Here is an 18,894-nt window from a genome sequence, read left to right on the forward strand (position 1 = left end):
GCCGTCCGGAAGCCGCTGCAGCCTCCATATGAGGGCCCGTACCGCGTTCTCGAGCGTGGAGAACATTTCTTCCAGCTCGAGATCGGTGGTCACAAAAAGGCGGTCTCTTTGTCCAGGCTGAAACCCGTGTGCGCCCCGAAGCAACGTCGTGTCCGCTTTGTGGATTAACGGCGAACGAAGTTCGGGGATCCGTCGCCGAAACCCCCTAGGTTTCGTCTGGGGGCGGAGTGATGTGGCGCGGCAGGATCTGCAGCATTCGAAATTTATTTCGGATGTTGCGGATGCGGACGGGTAGATGACGCTGAACTCCGAAACTCTCCACTCACGCGTTTTCTGAACGCATCAGGGGAGTGGAGAACCAGCGGCAAAAAAATGCCGTTGGTTGGGACAGTAAGGACCGCATGGAAATAAGTCGCTCTCTTCTGTATCCAACCGCGGCCGTAAACACACGCGTTTTCTCCTTTAATTTAAAATATTGTATTCCGTGGCAACTTGGTAAATTTCTCGTTAGAAAGTTTTATCTCGTTTAAATTGACGAGGGTTGTTGAGTATTTTAGCGGTTTAATATTTGTTACTAATATTTTCCACAAGTTTTATAAGAAACAACTCTAACAAAATTGCCATCCAAAGATTTGTTCAAAACAAAGCGGAAATAATATATTTACAATACAAATATAAGTTGCGTGATTTGATTTTTTAGTTATACAACTATGACTAAACACCCATGGCAAAAGTTTTGTGGATTCCGCTCCCTCATCTGACCAGTACTATTGCTGCTTTATGCGCAGCAACTGATATCGGGTAGTTTGGACAGATCTCGATTTCGTCCGAACGTTTTGCTGCCATTGTTATCCTAATATCACCCACGAAGCCGACGGCTATCACACTGTTAAAGTGGTATAGCGTCAATAATCCTGACCTATCTGAATCGTTTGGAAAAAAGGGCTCCTTTTTTCTCCGCGTTTGCATTTTATTTTGCCGAAAGAATAAATTAAGGAACCATTCTCAGAAAGTACTCTATATAACATCTAGGCCGCAAAGTACAATCAACTCGATATCTTTTTGAATTAAAATAATAATAGCATATATTATTATATTTTAGGAAATTCCCCGCAAATCTGCTTAAGGCTGTTGAACAAAATTAGGCACTTATATAAGTCAAAATATTCAACATAATACTGGAAATTTTAGTAAAAATCCAGCTATTATTAACAAAGCAACTACAGTTGCGACTACTGATGGTTCACCAGAGAAGCTTTTTTGTACAAATAGAAGCGTGAAACTGCGCTCTAAATTTTACTTTATAATCTGAGTTCTTGTAATAGAGGAAGCAACTACAATCTGAGCATTCCTGGACTTTGGTTGGGACCTTATAGTGCTTACCCACTCTTGATTTCCTACCCAAATGTGATCTCTTTCCCCTGTGGACTTTGGGATGCATTGGGGTTATTTTAGTCATCTTGGTAAAGCTTTCTTCCGCTTTTGGTTCGTACCAGAAGGGTTCAACAATCAAGATGTTTTTTGGAAAAAATTGCAGACTACAAATATTTTTAGTAATTCTCTACCGAAGGTATTACATTATATTTCTGTACACGATAGCTTCGTAGAGAAAAAGCCCTTTTGGCCATCTTAGCCAAAACTTTAGTTCCGGGCCGTATCTGAAACGTCTGCGGTGAAAGTTAATTTTACATCAGTATAGGAAAAGTTAACATAAAATTCTATGCAACACATAAACATTGAACTCTATTCAACCCTGAACCTTAGGTGGTTTGTATCCGTTAACCAAATTTGCATATACTGAGGTTGATAGTGAATAGTTTGGCAGTTAATATTTTATGGTTCTTTTATGGTCTCCACATTTTCTGATCGCTTTTCCCCACATGATAGCAAACGTGACGTACCTAGTTCGAGTATAGTTTGGAATCCTGTTTTAGCTGTTTGAGTCCTACCAAGTTTCTTGCACATTTTGAAACTGATACTCCAATGTTAATTCTACGATACACTATAAATATTATGTGGTGTCTCATTTGTTGGCCTTCAACGTAGACTTTTCTTTCTAGGTTTTGAAGATGTAAGTTGAGGAGAAGGTTCGTTCCGTCTTCCTTGTATTCGTTGTCGTTTTGTGCTGTCCAAATTTCCTTAATCAAGTTCGTTTGCATTCAACCTGATCTTTTCTCCATGAACCTCATCCAATGAGGTTGCTAAGGTATAACGGGGCATTCAGGATTCAATCTCAAATACTCTGTACAATTTCTTCATAATGACTTTCCGGGAATCTCCAGTCAGATGGATTAACTTAACTTGAACTGAATATAAACTAGTTCATACATTGCATTATTATTACCACCACCGTTACCGACCCATATTAACCAGAGTTATTAATAACTTCGACCTTCCTGCAGTCCTATCATAGGTCCCGTTTAAATATTCGTAACCATATTTTGATGCCTTGAAAGTCCTCTGTTTTCGATGTGCTTCGCAACTACAACCACGGCCAGGTTCTCTGCAAAACAGATCCTGCCCTCCATTATTTTTCATTGAAAAGTTCCAATGCAAAATCTTCAGGAACTCTTTAGCAATACATACATTCCTTCGGTTTTTCACCTATTCGACACCATAGGAGTCTCTCTGACAGGTAATTTTCACTTAATCAAGCTAATTAATCCAGTCAAAGTGCCTTAATCCAGCCTACGTGTGTTACATAAAAAACGTTTGGTGTCCAGGATCACCACTGCGCACCATTCACCGGAGATCAACGCATCTCAAATAAGATTCACGGTACCTGTTAACGCATTAGACGTAAAATAGCTTATCGAAACTCACATTATCGTAATCGGACTTCTCAATGAATGGGGGTAGCTTATTGTATCTAATTCAGCCTCTCCAACATGATTTTCATAGTGTCCAAGAGATGGGTAAGGAGATAACGGTAGGTGCTATTTCAGCGAGAAGCTTTTTGTCACCAATACGTGCACAGGCTCCCTGCAGCTCACGTTCGTTAACTGGAAAGACAGAGGAGACGCCCATTTAGACCGAGAGATTTAACGTCCCCTTGCTGTGCAAAAAGGGTTGTTATTATGTTCAGCAAACGCCGATTGGAACCAAGAAATTTAACGTCACCCTGTTGTGCAAAAAAAAGTTTGTTATTATATTCAGCAAACGATGCTCTTTGACAAAGACAACGGCGATTTCCAGGCATCCCGCGACTGTGTGTTCTGTAATGTAATCGTGAACGACACTCCTTTTCTCTCATGGAAAATAGAATGGTATTCCAGACAATGTTGTCAGAGAGATACTGAGAAGCACTAGCAGGTGGAGTCATTTTACGCATTGCGTTCGGGCTCTTCTTGTTACGAAGAAGATTGAACTCGATCGGTGGAAGAACCGGATGGCAAAGGGTTCTCTTCGCTAACAATTCCCTTTCTCTTCTCTCCCCCGTTGCGAAAACGCCTTCCTTGTCTTAAAGGCACCCTAAGCCGGGAGAGTGGGAATAATGTGTCAAACGGTTCCAGGGTAGTTCTCTGATAATGGGGAGATATTTAGTTAATAGTCCAATGGCATACCGTTGCAAAAGTATAACACTTCGTGCATAAAGGAATTTACCTACCCTGTCCACAAAAAAAACCAAGTAGCCCTGCCACAATTCCGATACGATAAACAAATTACCGCTATGACAATATTCGAATCTTATGAAGTCTACGCAAACACCTCCAGAGCCGCTCGCGATGGTTGAAGTTGACTTGTGTTAATGTCATTTACCTTCACGTTTAACGTCCTTCTACATACGAAATATTTGTTGTTCCTAGCAACCTCTGGTGCTAACCAGCCAATTAAGCAAATAGCAACTGGGAATTACTTTCGGTTCCATTGCTCGCAAGGTAGAGGGAAGACAGGGTCTGATGCGTAGCCTTTGTCCTGTATAGAATTGTCCGTGACAGTTTTCTATTAAAGTGGGTACCTTCCCTAAAACGGCAAGTCGGTGGATTAAAAAAAAAACGGAAGTCTGTTGATCCCCAATTAGTCCACTCCTCGATCAACTCACTGCGAACTCAGGGCTCACTTAATCCTAAAACGTAATTGATTATCCTTGGACCGGCTTACTTTCGAACTTTCGGTCATGCTGCCCCTGGGACAGATATGAACCATGGTAACTATGATAGATTGCCGATCGATAAGCTGCGACTAAATTTGAGCTATGATAAATGGAAAAAATTGCTCATTTCCGGAAATACTCTCGCTATTCGCTTCAATTCAATAAATCAGCCCAATTGGTAGGAAAAGATTGCAGAAATTGCACCTGACGACATCGCAGTCAAGCCTTGAATGATAAGGAGCTAGAGCCGTTCTACCACTGCTAATTTTTTAATGGCTTTATTCAACAAGACAGAACAAGATAGAACGGATACTGCCCGATTCAGATAATTAAGATTCGGGATATCACTCAAATTGCCGTCAATCAAACCGGCTTTGTGAGGAATTTTGGTACTATAGATCATAATGAAAATCATCGATCGTCAATGTCAGAGCCTTTGATAATTTCCAACTAAAAAATTCGGTATAATCACCACTCTGACGCGACTATTAAATATGAACGCATACCTGCTGGCCAATCGCCGAAGACTCCTATACTCTCACAAAACCTTAAAAAGGACATACGCAGACAATACGGGATCAGCATAAACAAAAAGCTTGTTTTCAATTTCCCCAACTTATTGTTGTGGTTGATTCCGTTTGGAATTTTAAGGCAAAGAAAATGTTATCTTGCACAGTAACCAAAAGTTCATAATTTAAAAAAAGAATGCCAAGGAAACTCTTTATTAAATTGTCCTTAACAACAAAGTGAAGTGTAAGGCCAGAAAAGATCTTTTCGTAAAAAGCAAGGCGAGGTTCATCACTTACACTCTCCCTTCAAGACAAAATTAACATAGAAGAAACTGAATCTGTAACTAGTAGCATGCGATTCTTCTTTTGACATCGTTCACTATGAGGCGATCAACCAAACCTTGATCTGCTTCAAGGGAACTCAGAATAAGCAGACATTGCAGTGCAAAAACAGCCAGCAGAGCTCGAATATCTCTGCGAAAAGTCCAAGTTGAGTGCTCTACCATCCTAAAGGGAAATCCAAAAGGCATCAATTGCGAACAAGCGACTACTGCGAACTACCATTAATGCCCAAGCTTTAATAAAATTGTGATGCTGAAGTGCATATTTCCAAAACCATAAACCTATACCATGATAACGACATCTAAACTTACGAATGATTTATGACAACGCCCCCAACCAAACTATATTTCTGGTAGTTTGCCAAACATATATCTGTCCACTACCCAACTAGCTCTTTGATACCAATGGGTCACCACTTCGTGATCCTTCTGCGGCGGCCAACTAACAAATCATTATCCATGATAGTTATTATAGAAGCAACCTAAACGCCATTGACCTTCTTCGTTCGCTGCACACATGTAACTATTAATATCAATTACCTCCAATTTTACCAACGACTATTCACCGATTGGGCTATGCGAAACATGCCGCGCTTTCTTTAGAATCTCCCTTATTTCATTGTTTGAACCCAGCAATTCAAAAAGCATACTGCAAACTCGTGGCAATACATACCCTAAACTCTCGATTACTGTTCGTGAAGTCCACCACATTATTCACATACTGGATTAAAGCTTCAAAACCGAAATTAAAGTCTATCAGTACCTTCCAATCTTCCAAGCCTCCTCGCAAATAACCCTTCTTCCAACTCTGCTCATCAATGCAATTAAACTTTGGCAAACCCAAAAAGCTCGGGTTGTCAGTCAAGTGCTACAAACCTAAACCCTTTCAACCTATGCCAAAATATAATCAACTAACACTGCGCTAATAATTCTTTTTTCACCATATGCCAACCCAAATTGAACCCTTAAGGATCAATTCTATTTGCGACGCTGTTTGCACTGTTTGCCCTTAGCCCCCCGTTCCTAGACCCACTCACATACCAAACCCAACCAGAATCCTGAAATATGCCGATAGCTTCATCACTTCACCTCAAAGAAAGAAAAAAAATTCTAGGAAAATGTGCGTCACATTATCACCCTTAGTTGCTGATCATCTAAATATTGTGATCAGTGAATGCAACCAAAAGCAATCCAGCAAATTTGGACTGATCGCCTCATGCAATACATCCTGCAACTCAATGTGGAAAAAACAGAGTTTTTGATAACCGAACCCAATGAAACTGACATGATCACTACCAGTGACCACAAAGTGCTCAGAACTGAGCGATTAAAGCATCTTGGGGTAATGAATGATGTCAGTAAGGGATGAACTAAGCATAAAATTATGTTGCGAATCAGTGTACTTAGGTGATGAGAAGCCCCGCAACTAACGTTCTTTAAGATCAATACTTCTATTGCGAAATCTACCATAACTTTGTTCGCTCTATTGCCCTCTATTCAAAACCATTAGTAAACAAACCCTAAAAGCAAGAAACGCTACATTGTGGTTATAGAGACGTGGATGTTTCCCTGCATGAGTGACATGGCTGACTATATCTGAATAGAGAGGATCTGCCTAACAACCAAACCGATGGAGAAGGCACCAAAGGCCGCTTGGCATAGCGAAGACTTAGCACCCCAAACAATGACCTAAAAACATCTTGAAGTTTACGATCGGGATCCAGATGAGCCAGCTTCTTCGCCGAATATAGTATAAAGATACTCCATTATCGAAGATCATCATCATCATCATCAACGGCGCAACAACCTCCTCCAGACTCCAGACATCCCGGTTTTGCACCGAGGTGCACCAATTTGATATTCCTAAAAGCTCTTTGGCGTCCTGACCTACGCCATCGTTCCATCTTAGGCAGGGTCGGCCTCGTCTTCTTTTTCTACCATAGATATTGCCCTTATAAACTTTCCGGGCTGGATCATCCTCGTCCATACGGATTAAGTGACCCGCCCACCGTAACCTATTGAGCCGGATTTTATCCACAACCTGGCGGTCATGGTATTGCTCATAGATTTTGTCGTTATGTAGGCTACAGAATCGTCCATCCTCATGTAGGGGGTCAAAGATTCTCCGGAGAATTCTTCTCTCGAACGCGGCCAAGAGTTCGCAATTTTTCTTGCTAAGAACCCAAGTTTCCGAGGAATACATGAGGACTGGCAAGATCATAGTCTTGTACAGTAAGAGCTATGGTGAAACGTTTCGAGCGGAACAGTCTTTGTAAGCTGAAATAGGCTCTGTTGGCTGACAACAACCGTGCGCGGATTTCATCATCGTAGCTGTTATCGGTTGTGAAGATAATCTGATTAAAAAATAGATTTTGGGGTTCTTAGTACTTTCTGGACTCGTCGGAATGCTAGACATATCATATTTCAAGGTTTTTATCCTTCACCTCTCCTGTCTTCCTTTTTTCAGTAAGTTTCAAAAGAAAGGCTGATTTTTAGGAAATGTCGATTAAGCATTAAATGCAAAGAGCCACACATTTTGTCATTTCGAACAAACTTTACAACCAACAAACAAACAAAGGAAAAGCGGAAGTGGAGTCAAACGAACTCATAAATTGCTTGTGGTGTTGCTTTCCTAAGAGGCTACTCCTACAGGCGGCCAAATTATTGATTGAATTGCAAAAAATTATTCACTGACAAGAGTATCGAAAATGAAAAGCTGCAGCCCTGATTCTTTTTTTTTTTTTTTTTTTTGGGTAGGGTAGGTGAATGCGTTTACGCACAGAGTGTTGGACTCCCGCAACAGTACGCTGGCGGACTACCAACTAAACACCTCCCTGTCATCAGAGAACTAGCCTGGAACCGTTTGACACATTACTTCGGGCTAGCCCTCCCGCTCTCCCGGCTTTGGGAGCCTTCAAGTCAGGGAATTCCTTTCACCAACGGGAGGGGAGGGGAGGAAGGGAGTTGTTGTTAGTTCAGGGAACCCCTTATCGTCCGATCCCTCTGCCGGTCGAGTTCAATCTTCTTCGTAGTAAGAAGAGCCCGAACATAATGCGCAATACGATTCCAGCTGCCAGCGCTCTTCAGCATCTCTCTGACAATGTTGTTTGGAGAGAGCTCCCCTGTATCTGCATTAAGCTACTGGCGGAGGCCGTCCCACCTCCCGCAAGAGAAAAAGGTGTGTTCAGCGTCATCCGCCACTCTATTGCAGAACACACAATCAGGAGATCGCACCTTCCCAACCCTGTGCAGGTAAGACTGAAAACCTCCATGCCCACTTAGAAGTTGGGTAAGGAAGTAATCAATCTCATCGTGCTTTCTGTTCAACCATGGGTCTAATTTGTCGATGAGCCGCGCAGTCCACTTGCCCCTTGGCTCATTTTGCCAAGAAAGTTGCCACTCGCTAAGGGTGCGTTGACGTTCTTCACGGGCAACCACTTCTCTTAAGTTTTCGCCCTTACGGCGATAGATAGCTTTGCGCTCCTTGGCAAGGAGGGCAACGGGGATCACTCCCGCAATCATCATCACAGCCGGTTCGGAGACGGTGCGATAAAAAGACGCCACTCGCCGCGAGCTTTGCTTTTATTTATAGCGCTGCGGAGTCTCCTTTTTGCTGATCTATAGCCACTTCTAAAATGTACATCCCTCAAGTACACCGTTATTACCACCCCTGTCTCGAAGGGTTGTAGCAGGGCAGGGTAGGTACCTGACTACTTCCATAGCCCAAAGGCGTCTTCTATAAAGCTCGAATAAGCGTTTGGCCCAGATCACTTTGCTGTCCTGAATTTATACTTAGCTTGAAAGGGGAATACCGACTAGTGTCAAAAATCGAAAATGCATGTGGCACGGTCATTTTATTATAGATGAAGCCCGGCGTCCTATAAATGATAACCCTACTAGGCTTGTCAACTTAACAAGGAGTTCCTTATAAAAATGATTTAGGACTGAATAAGAAAGCCAACGCAAAAGGAATCCCTCCTATATAATATGAAAATGTTAAAAAAAAAACCCTCTGTGAACGAGCAACCAGAAAAATATGTCATTACACAGAAGTCTCATATGACTCAGTATTTAACCTACTTCTGCAAAACACGTTATTTAGTAGATCCTCTGGGTACGCGAACCAGATCAAGCCTAGATTTTTCGAAAATCAGCACCTCAATCTCGTTACCCCGTCTTTGAATCCCATGTCGTCATGGGCGTTTATGTTCGTCCTTGTGCTTATCTCACAGTTATAAGCTCATCATGTGCACAGCGTTAAGTGTGATGATAATGAAACTGAAACACAATGCTATTAAACATCAAATGCTTCTCGCAAAAGTGATAATAACAGAAGACACTATTGGGATGTCTACACTGCACATCTGAGTAGACGATAAACACACAACACACCAATAAGCCGCTAAAACGCCAACTCTTTTCAACTCTGAGTCCCAACTAATTCAGACCTCTAATATGGTTAAAAATTTAATAATTTATTTAGGAATAAGAGAAAGCATCATAATATCTTCGTAGTTTTCAAACCCATTAAAGATAAAACATATTGTAGCAAGATAATTGCCTACCTTCAGATAAGATCAGTCAATTGTTAAGGGTTTGGCTTTCTCCGCCAGGCTTAAAGAAAATCTGGAACTTGAGTGGTTGTCTATTATTTCCATAGCTTTCGAATCCTGAAATCTGTGTTTATCTAACGGACGAAAGCACTCACACCTGAAGTACCTTACACGAAAATAAAAACGCAAAAATGAACTCGTTAGCAAGTGGAAGCCATCCACATAGATTATGCAATTTTCAATTAAAACAACACTTCACTGCACTCTCACTATATGTATATCAGCAAATACCGGGGGCTAGTGCTCCTGCATTTCTGTCGACCGATGTCACCTCCCGAGCTACATAACTCGTTCTGAATAGTCTTCAACTATAAATCTGAATATTCACATAATATGCAAATCCACTGCAAAGGATATCATATACTCAGGAGTTTTGAAGCTACATTTGAAAAAAATAATTCATCAGGACAACTTCGTCTTAGTTGCACAACCAAACGATACAAAAATAAATCTGACAACAAAGAATTACCTTCTGACCATGAAGGATATCGTTGGATTCTTGTGCAACTCAACTGACAAATTATGCAACGGTTAATATCTGTGGATTACTAAAGTTTGCAGGATTTAGATGGTCATAATGTGCATTCCTTTTTGGAATTTAACTGGAAAATATCTAGGCGGAAAGAATGAAAACTGAGGAAAACGTTGGCGTTTATAGCATCCAACAAAGATGAGTCGATTAGCCTGGCAACAGGAGCTCATATTACGACCTCAAAGACAACGGGAGGCTTTGGGTTTGACATTTTTTTATTTTAAATTTGCTTTAATTCTAATCTCAATGACATAGTCCAGTTCTAATTTTCTTTTTATTATTAGACAATGTAATCGCCGCAGATAATTAAGAAGGAACCATTTACTTTCTCGTACATATTTCCATTTTGGGCCACGCAGTTCGGAAGCTATTCACACCTGAAGCGAATCTATAGACAGATACATTGACGGTATTTCTACCCCAGATATAAGAAACCAGAATATCCTATCAGAGCACTCGCTTTCTCCAATTGCAACTGAAAATGGGACTCTGGAGAGTACTCCTCTTCCTTTCGTGACACTCTGGTTTTGTACTCTGAAGAGCCCAATGGCAGTAAACGCGAATTGGGTGTCGAACTACAAGGCGCGCTCTCATGACCTGGAAACCAGTTTCTGACAGGTTTATGACTGAAAGATTCCGGTACAGGTTAAGGAGCATCACAATTACAAAGGGTAGTACACACCAACGAAGATTTCCAATGTACTCAGCTCATTTGAAGCCAGTGATCAGCAGTAGGAGTCTTCTAAATATGCATAACAGAAGAAGTGCATACATTGGTCTCGGTAGGGATCATCATCTGATAGTGGTTTACTTTTTGCGAGTCGCTACCGCACCTACTTGCAGAAGCGCAGAGCGCCCCTCATATTCAGTGCGAGCCATTTCCGTGATCCAACTGTTTTCCAGCAATAGGAGAACTTTCTTACTACGCAAATGATGCAAACTTTCAACAAACCTCCCGAGCTTATTAAAGAGAAGAGGCATACCATTAAAAATACCTTTATATCTACCGAGATGAAGCTGTCGCTCATGTTCCAAAAGGACGTCACAAGGTCTAATTAACTACGGAAATGGCGAGACGGATCGATTAACATAAGGAGCTACGAGTGATGAATATTTGCAGAGGTGGATTATTATCGGAACAACATATGACGACGCATATTACATGGTGCATCGAGGTAAAATCCCAAAAGAGTTTGAAACCCAAAGCGGGGTCCGTCAGTGTAGCACTCCACCGCCGATACTCTTTCTCTCGTTATCGATGACATCCTTCATGCTAGCTTGACTGCAAGCCATGGATGGATTCAGTGGGCGATGCTATCCTTCATCGCCGAGTCTAGCACCGTGACGAAATAGGTTTGGATTTGGATAAGGAATAAGCAGATTCTCCGCAGATCTTCCATATTCTCAAAGAACGCGGGCACGCGCAGAGACTTATCACGAACTCCGTCGAGCGGAGAAGCGACTTCACAGACGGAAAAAGGAAGCCTGGGAGAATCAACAAGTCTGTGAACTAGAAAAATACAGAAAGTAACCGCACCAGGCGCGCAAGTTTTACCAACAAGTCAGCAGGATGAAGCCTTATACACCGCGATACTCATCATGCCGAGACAAAGAGGGAAATCTGATTTCCGACAGAATGGGCAAATTGGAACGATGGGTTGAGTACTTTGATGAACTACTGAACAACCAGAACATCGGCGAGTTGGAGGTCCCACAAACTGAAGACGACGGACAAATACTGCCACCACAAAGTATAGAACAAACAGTCCGTGCAATTTATCGACTTAAAAATCATAAATCGCCAGGGGCCGATGGAGTTATAGCCGAATTGGTTAAATATGGAGGTGAGCAGTTACACCAAGTGGTTCATCAACTTGTGCTCAAGATGTGGGACAGCGAATCAATGCCTGACGATTGACAATGAGGCGTTATCTGTCTCATACATAAAAAGGGAGATATCACGCCATCTATAGATATTCTCCGCTATTTTGCCAGGCCGGGTAGCCCCGTATGCCCAGAACATCATTGGCCCGTACCAAAAAGGGTTCACTCCAGTCAAATCAGCAATACACCACATTTTCTCTCTGCGGCAAGCAATGGAAAAACTGTTGGAATATGGACACCAGTTGCAATATCTATACATCGACTTTAAAGCCGCCTATGATAACATAGCCAGAGTAAAAATGTACACGGCCATGAGAGAATTCGGTATCCCGACGAAATTGATAAGACTGACTAGGCTGACCCTGACCAATGTGCGAGGCCAGAAAAAAGCAACAGGATCATTCTCAAGACCATTCGACATCAACAACGGTTAACAACAAGGGGATGCAATATCATGCCTCCTCTTTAACCTGGCCCTCGAGAAAGTGATCCGTGATGGTGAGGTGAATGCAAAAGGTACGATCCTCTTTAAGTCCACCTAACTACTGGCCTATGCTGACGATATTGACATCATGAGAAGAACGACCCGAGACGTACAAACTGCCTTCATCCAGATCGAGCAGGCGGCGATTGAGGCGAGATCTTGGGCTGCACATCAATAAAGGCCAGACAAAATATATGGTGGCAACGTCAGCACCGAAGACGAATCAACCAACAACATCAAACCGCACTGGTCAAACACGAAGAAGAATAAAGATAGGAGAATAAAACTTTGCGACCGTTGACAATTTCTCCTATCTAGGGTCGAAAATCACAACCGATAACAGCTACGATGATGAAATCCGCGCACGGTTGTTGTCAGCCAACAGAGCCTATTTCAGCTTACAAAAACTGTTCTGCTCGAAACGTCTCACCATAGAGTCAAAGCTCTTACTGTACAAGACTATGATCCTGCCAGTCCTCATGTATTCCTCGGAGACTTGGGTTCTTAGCAAGAAAAATTGCGAACTCTTGGCCGCGTTCGAGAGAAGAATTCTCCGAAGAATTTCAGACCCCCTACATGAAGATGGACGATTCTGTAGCCTACATAACGACAAAATCTATGAGCGATACCATGACCGCCAGGTTGTGGATAAAAACCGGCTCAATAGGTTACGGTGGGCGGGTCACTTAGCCCGTATGGATGAGAATTATCCAGCCCGGAAAGTTTATAAGGGCAATGTCTATGGTCGAAGAAGAAGACGAGGCCGACCCTGCCTGAGATTGAGCGATGGCATAGGTCAGGATGCCAGACAGCTTTTAGGAATATCGAATTGGCGCACCTCGGCGCAAAACCGGGATATCTGGAGTTCCTTATTAAGACAGACCTAGACTAGATACCGGTTGTTGCGCTGTTGATGATGATGATGCATTCACTAAATTTGATCCTAATGAGTGCAGCCATTTCCAAAAATAGTGCGTGAGACAGGCAGAAAGATACAGAACAAACTATTATGGTTTTGATCACATTTGGGTTTTGGCCTTAAAACCTTGAAAAGAAAGGAAAACTTTAAAAAGAAGGGAAAGGATCGTGACGGGTAGGGGAGATATCAGAATAACTGAGATTCTTTGCATCATCCTAGAAGCAACAAGGCAGTGTTTTAGCCGGTAACTTGTCCGAAAACTGGAATCCGCCATCCTATGCGTAAATCATTTCATATACCTCTGTGTGCAAGTGATAGGTCTGCTTCTGAAGGACAAGTACAAGAACAAGCACAAACATCCATGACGCAACCATAATTCGAACCTGGGGAACGAAAAATCAAGGGACTGACGCTCAACCTCCACAACCGCTGTACCGTCTGCACGTTGGTTAGCGGACAGATAGATAAACTATCAGGAACACGAAACTTGATAAAATATTCAATCCTTCTCTAGTTACAACTATAAGAACCAGCATTGTACCTACCTTCCAGCGGCTAGACCTACTTATACAGCCTTTTATTTCCGCTTGATATATCGTCCTTAAAATGCATTTCCAATTTTAGTATGAAACTAAACTTCTATATGGCTCCTTATTCTAAATTCCTTTATAAATACTTTCGAGAGCAGGCAAAAACGATTGAAATTCAAGGAGCGATGTCCACACATGAGTCACTGTCTCATTCACGAAAATAAATTAAACTGTCTTTATCAATTTTATTCTACAATGGAAGGGTCCACCGTTGCATTAACATTTTTAATATTATAGAATACAAAAGTGATAATTATTTGTATATTTTGCGGTTTCACTTCACACATACGCTTGATAAAACACAATAAATTCGAAGTCATTCAAGTAGGCAAACCGATACTGATAATGTGGTTTTAATTGGGGCATTGTTTTCAACTATGGTCCCATCGGCTTCCTTACGTCCACAATATGTCAATCTTGTATTTCAATCACAACTTATACGTATAAACTTGGAAATGATAATGACATTCTCATGTTAAAGAAGGAATCCATTGTAGGTGATAGTTTCAATAAAATCAAAGGCAAGAAGTATCTTAAAAACTTTAAAGTCATGGGTATATGTTGGTCAAAATATTCAGCTTGCTAAAAGAATGGGACTTCACAGGATCGCCGGAAATTAAAGTTATTTCACCAATTATAGGAAAAGATTTGGTTATCTACTTTGAATACTTTAAAATATCTTTAAAAATTCTCAGAAACCTCAAGAATTCTTGTAAGGACTGCAATTTTCACTGTAGATATCCATAATGATGAGATTATCCGAAAATATTGTAAATCACTCTAATAAGGGTCACTTTACTCAGAAGTAAAATATAAACAATATATGTAGGTAGATTTCATCATGATTAATAGACTTAGTCTCACAAACACATTAATTGATTAAACTAAACGTTTGTGTAGCATCCCTAATCCGAGTTTATTTATAATAACAACTTCAGCAAAAGATCACTACTCACTACAATTTACCACTAGTGAGTGAACTTCTCGAGTCACTAACTTATCCAGACCAACCACGTAGTATCTACTACATTCTACACACATCTATGAACAACCCGTTAAACGATTATCTAACCATCAATTCAAAAGATACAATTATCGTAATTCAATCTTTTTGAACTTATCATTACTTAACGTAACCGGCAGCTTATGTCGTGATAAACAAATTATTATCTGTGTTTTGGAAGTATTGTTATTATTTGCTGCATCTTATTTCTCTATATTCATTATCTTAGATTTCGATATTTAGATATTTAACTGTTGAAGTTCACACTCTATCGAAAACAATTAGGGGGTAATCTTTAATCATCCACTTCAATCTCTGCGATTTGATGACAATGGGGACTCTTATAATCAATAATAGATAAATAGATAGAATTTAGTAAAAAAAAAACTAAAAAGGAAACAATAGAGATTCAACATGCGGCGCCAACAGCTGTATAGGAGAGACGGTTGACACGCGCTTATAGTTTATCTTGGGCTACCAACCTCTATGGAAAGGTGATGATGCGTTCTTGTTAACTATGTATGTACGTATGAATGTCCTCTATGTTTTCTACCAAAAATAACTAAATAATCATCATCGGTTTTCAAAGGTTCCAATTATTTCAGTTGAACATGACCCTGAAGTCAGTTTGGCAGACCATTTTAAAGTGAATGATCAGAATTGCTTGTAATCACTTAAATATTAAGAGTCACAACATAATCATAATTGTTTTACCGAACAACGCAATTCACTTCTAATTTAATTGATGATAGTCATCTTTTACTTCTTAGATAGTGGTTAGTATATAAGTATCTTTTTATATGTATGTCAACCAAAGTATTTAATAAACCAGTAATCAAACCTTCCGCTACTTTGTCATTAGGACTGTTGATACGCAAAGCCAAAAGGCAATAAATTTACAAACGCAGCAATAGGAACAAAAATAAAATTTAAAATGAAAAATCTTATATGAGAGTACATAAACAAATCAAAGACTAGAGGCACTTCAAGAATCAGTTTTTGTGGCTCTAAGATATGGCAAACTTTGAGAGACACCATTCAAGAATACACATCGAAAAAATGACCTGCGATATTACTATTTTTGATATGAATTTATTTTTGTAGCTTTTGATTTGATATAGTGTTAGTAATAATGATCGAGCTTGAAGCAAACTTCTCAAATTAATGCCTAATATATTCAAGTTACCTTCTCACAACAAACAAAGGTAATGCATTTTCTTGGGGTTTTTTTTGTTGAAAGCAACACTTTTTCTTCTTTTCCTTCAGCCTTTGTCCCGTTCACAAGCGAGGTCGGCTCGTCGTGATCGGCTTCGCCATTTGGCTCTATCAAATGCCTGATCTGGATGCACCATACCATCGAAGACGTCTGTCTCGCAATTTTCCACGATCGGTACAAGCCCATAACGATCGCGGATATCCTCATTTCGGATGTGACCAAAACGTGTCACGTCACGCAACATCTTTATCTCGATTACCGCAAGACGCCGTTCATTGTCTTTTATAATCGACCAACATAATACTGATTTTGTTTGTACACATAGTGGAATGATTTGTAGTCCTGAGTGTTTTCATATTGGTACATGAAATTACTCTTTTATATTTTTTGTCACTTGTTTTATAATGATTTTATAAAATGCCTATTGAGATCCTTCAAATGAGACCCCACATGACAAACTACTCTTCCGAGCATTATTTACCGTTAGTAGACCAAATAACCTTCAAGTGATTGCAATGAGCCGAGACGAGACGGGAGTTTAGAGGAGGCGATTGTTCCAGAGTCCATCTCCGAATATTCCATATAATTATGTGGGTCTATCAGTCTTTCCCTGACTCGTTACACCTTTCCTGTCACTCAGCAAGAGTCTCGGTCCTTGCAAACTGCAGCCGTGATGATTCTCAAATGAGATACGCTTGATCATAAAGGCATTGTCCTTCTTTCATCAGAATATCAATTGGGATCATCGCTGCCGGATATTATTTGATAGACACAATATCATCATCATTCTACTTACTTTCTTTTCCAATGCATCGAGCTGATGACCCCTGAAACAAGCAGGCGATGGCTCGACAATTCTCCGGTGTCATATGCCCTGGTGCTGCACCCCTCCACACATACCAAATTTAAGTTCTGGTCGGTCATTATGTCTAAAAACTTAAGCACAGGCTAGGAGTGTATTATTTGTGTCCCAACTTTGATCTTCATAGTGGTACTCTTCCTCCGTTCAGTGATAAGTACTGCTTCCGTATTACGCTCTGTGAGCGATATGCCTGCGATCTCCAGCCAGAACTTAACGTTATAAACTGTTTCACTGACGTAAATCTCGACTTCATCAAGGCGACGTAACACAACCGGCAGCCCAATGATGTCTGCGAAACCGATGGTAACCACGTTGGTAGGAAAATCTAACTTCAACACTCCGTATACCAGAGGGTTGGTCCTAGGACGGACCCTTGTGGAATTCCACATCTTGTTTGATATGATTTAGGTCCTTCATTTGAAACACAACGCAGCAACGAAGCATATCAATTAAAAAGTTGGCAATAATGCGCAGCAGGTACTTCTACCCTCCCATTTATCCTCTTCGATAACAGTCTTAGATATGTTCACCTCCAGATTAACTGTATCGGTGGTAAACCTTCTCTTTCGAAATCTGAACTGATTCTCGGAGAGACGACTTTTGATTTCAAGAATCAGAGGTAATCTATTGTAGATTATTCGGTTGCCAAGGTATATCGGTCTGTAAGATAAAGGTTCACCCAAAGTTTTGTCTGTCTTGGGAATAAGAATTAGCCTCTGCTTTTTCCGCAAGGTGGGAAATGCTCCTTCCTTAAGGCATACGGTATATACCTCGGCGAACATATTTGGCGCTATATTCACTGCTGCTTAAGAACTTTGTTAGGGATACTATCAAGTCAACAATCTTATTTTCCGGTATTTTCTTTTCTACTTCTAGGACCACTTCCTCACTTACCATGGGAATTTCCATGAGATCCACTTCCACAATAGGAAAGTTAGCGATGATTACATTTTGTGGTAGAGGTTTGCTACTATCTCGTCTAACAAGTCAGGGCAAGGAATCTGTGGGGAGCATTTGCTGTTAATTTTAGACTTTACAGTTTTTTGGGCATCACTCCAGGGGTCCAAAGCAGATTCCTTACACAGCCGCTTGAAGTGTTCCCCGCCTCTTTGTATTGTTCATGTTCGTATCCAGATCAGTTCGTGTTTCGCAGAATGTTTTGAGATACGCCTTGCGGCATTCCTGAATTTCACTGTTCCACCAGAAGTTCGGCACCTGATTCTGGGAACAACTGAAACTCACTGCCCATTTTGCAGCTGTCTTCCGGGACCAATTTATTTTTGCAGATTGTTTGATTAAAACATTGACAGCCTAATAGTCGCTGTGTGTGTGAATTTTACTAACTTGCCAATGGAGATCCTTAGCTAAAGTCCCACTAATAAATGTGATATTTATCACCCACCCCATTTCCCTTTTCCGAAAACTGTTCATGCGGAGTTCAGACGAGAAAAGCTTCAAAAAATATACGCCCTCTTGCATTCGTTTCTCGGCTGCCTCAATCTTCATTCAGTGCATTAAAATCACCAGCTATAATTTTAGGGTTATATTCGTTTATCCTGGCTAGCTGCTCCGCTATTGTTAAAAACTCCTCTCTCGTAAAACTGGGTGCCACATAGCAACTGCAGATGGACACCTATTTTCGTTATTGTGAAGCCACTCTCGAGGATCTTCGTTATTCCTCGGAGACTTGGGTTCTTAGCAAGAAAAATTGTGAACTCTTGGCCGCGTTCGAGAGAAGAATCCTCCGAAGAATTTTTGACCCCCTACATGAGGATGGACAATTCCGAAGCCTACATAACGACGAAATCTATGAGCGATATCACGACCGTCTGGTTGTGGATAAAATCC

The 18,894-nt window shown here is 40.9% G+C and overlaps 1 protein-coding gene across 1 annotated transcript in view; it reads right to left on the bottom strand.

Moving 5' to 3' along the window:
* LOC119655363 (sodium-dependent serotonin transporter) overlaps positions 1-14,938 on the bottom strand; it is an 89,182-nt gene extending 74,244 nt beyond the window's left edge. The window contains exon 1 of the mRNA XM_038061222.1: positions 13,921-14,938. The gene's annotated coding sequence lies outside the window, so the exon portion shown is untranslated. The remainder of the gene's footprint in view (positions 1-13,920) is intronic.
* Positions 14,939-18,894: the final 3,956 nt, after the last annotated feature.

The sequence above is a fragment of the Hermetia illucens genome, chromosome 4 (genome assembly GCF_905115235.1).
Source record: "Hermetia illucens chromosome 4, iHerIll2.2.curated.20191125, whole genome shotgun sequence".
Lineage (NCBI taxonomy): Eukaryota > Metazoa > Arthropoda > Insecta > Diptera > Stratiomyidae > Hermetia > Hermetia illucens.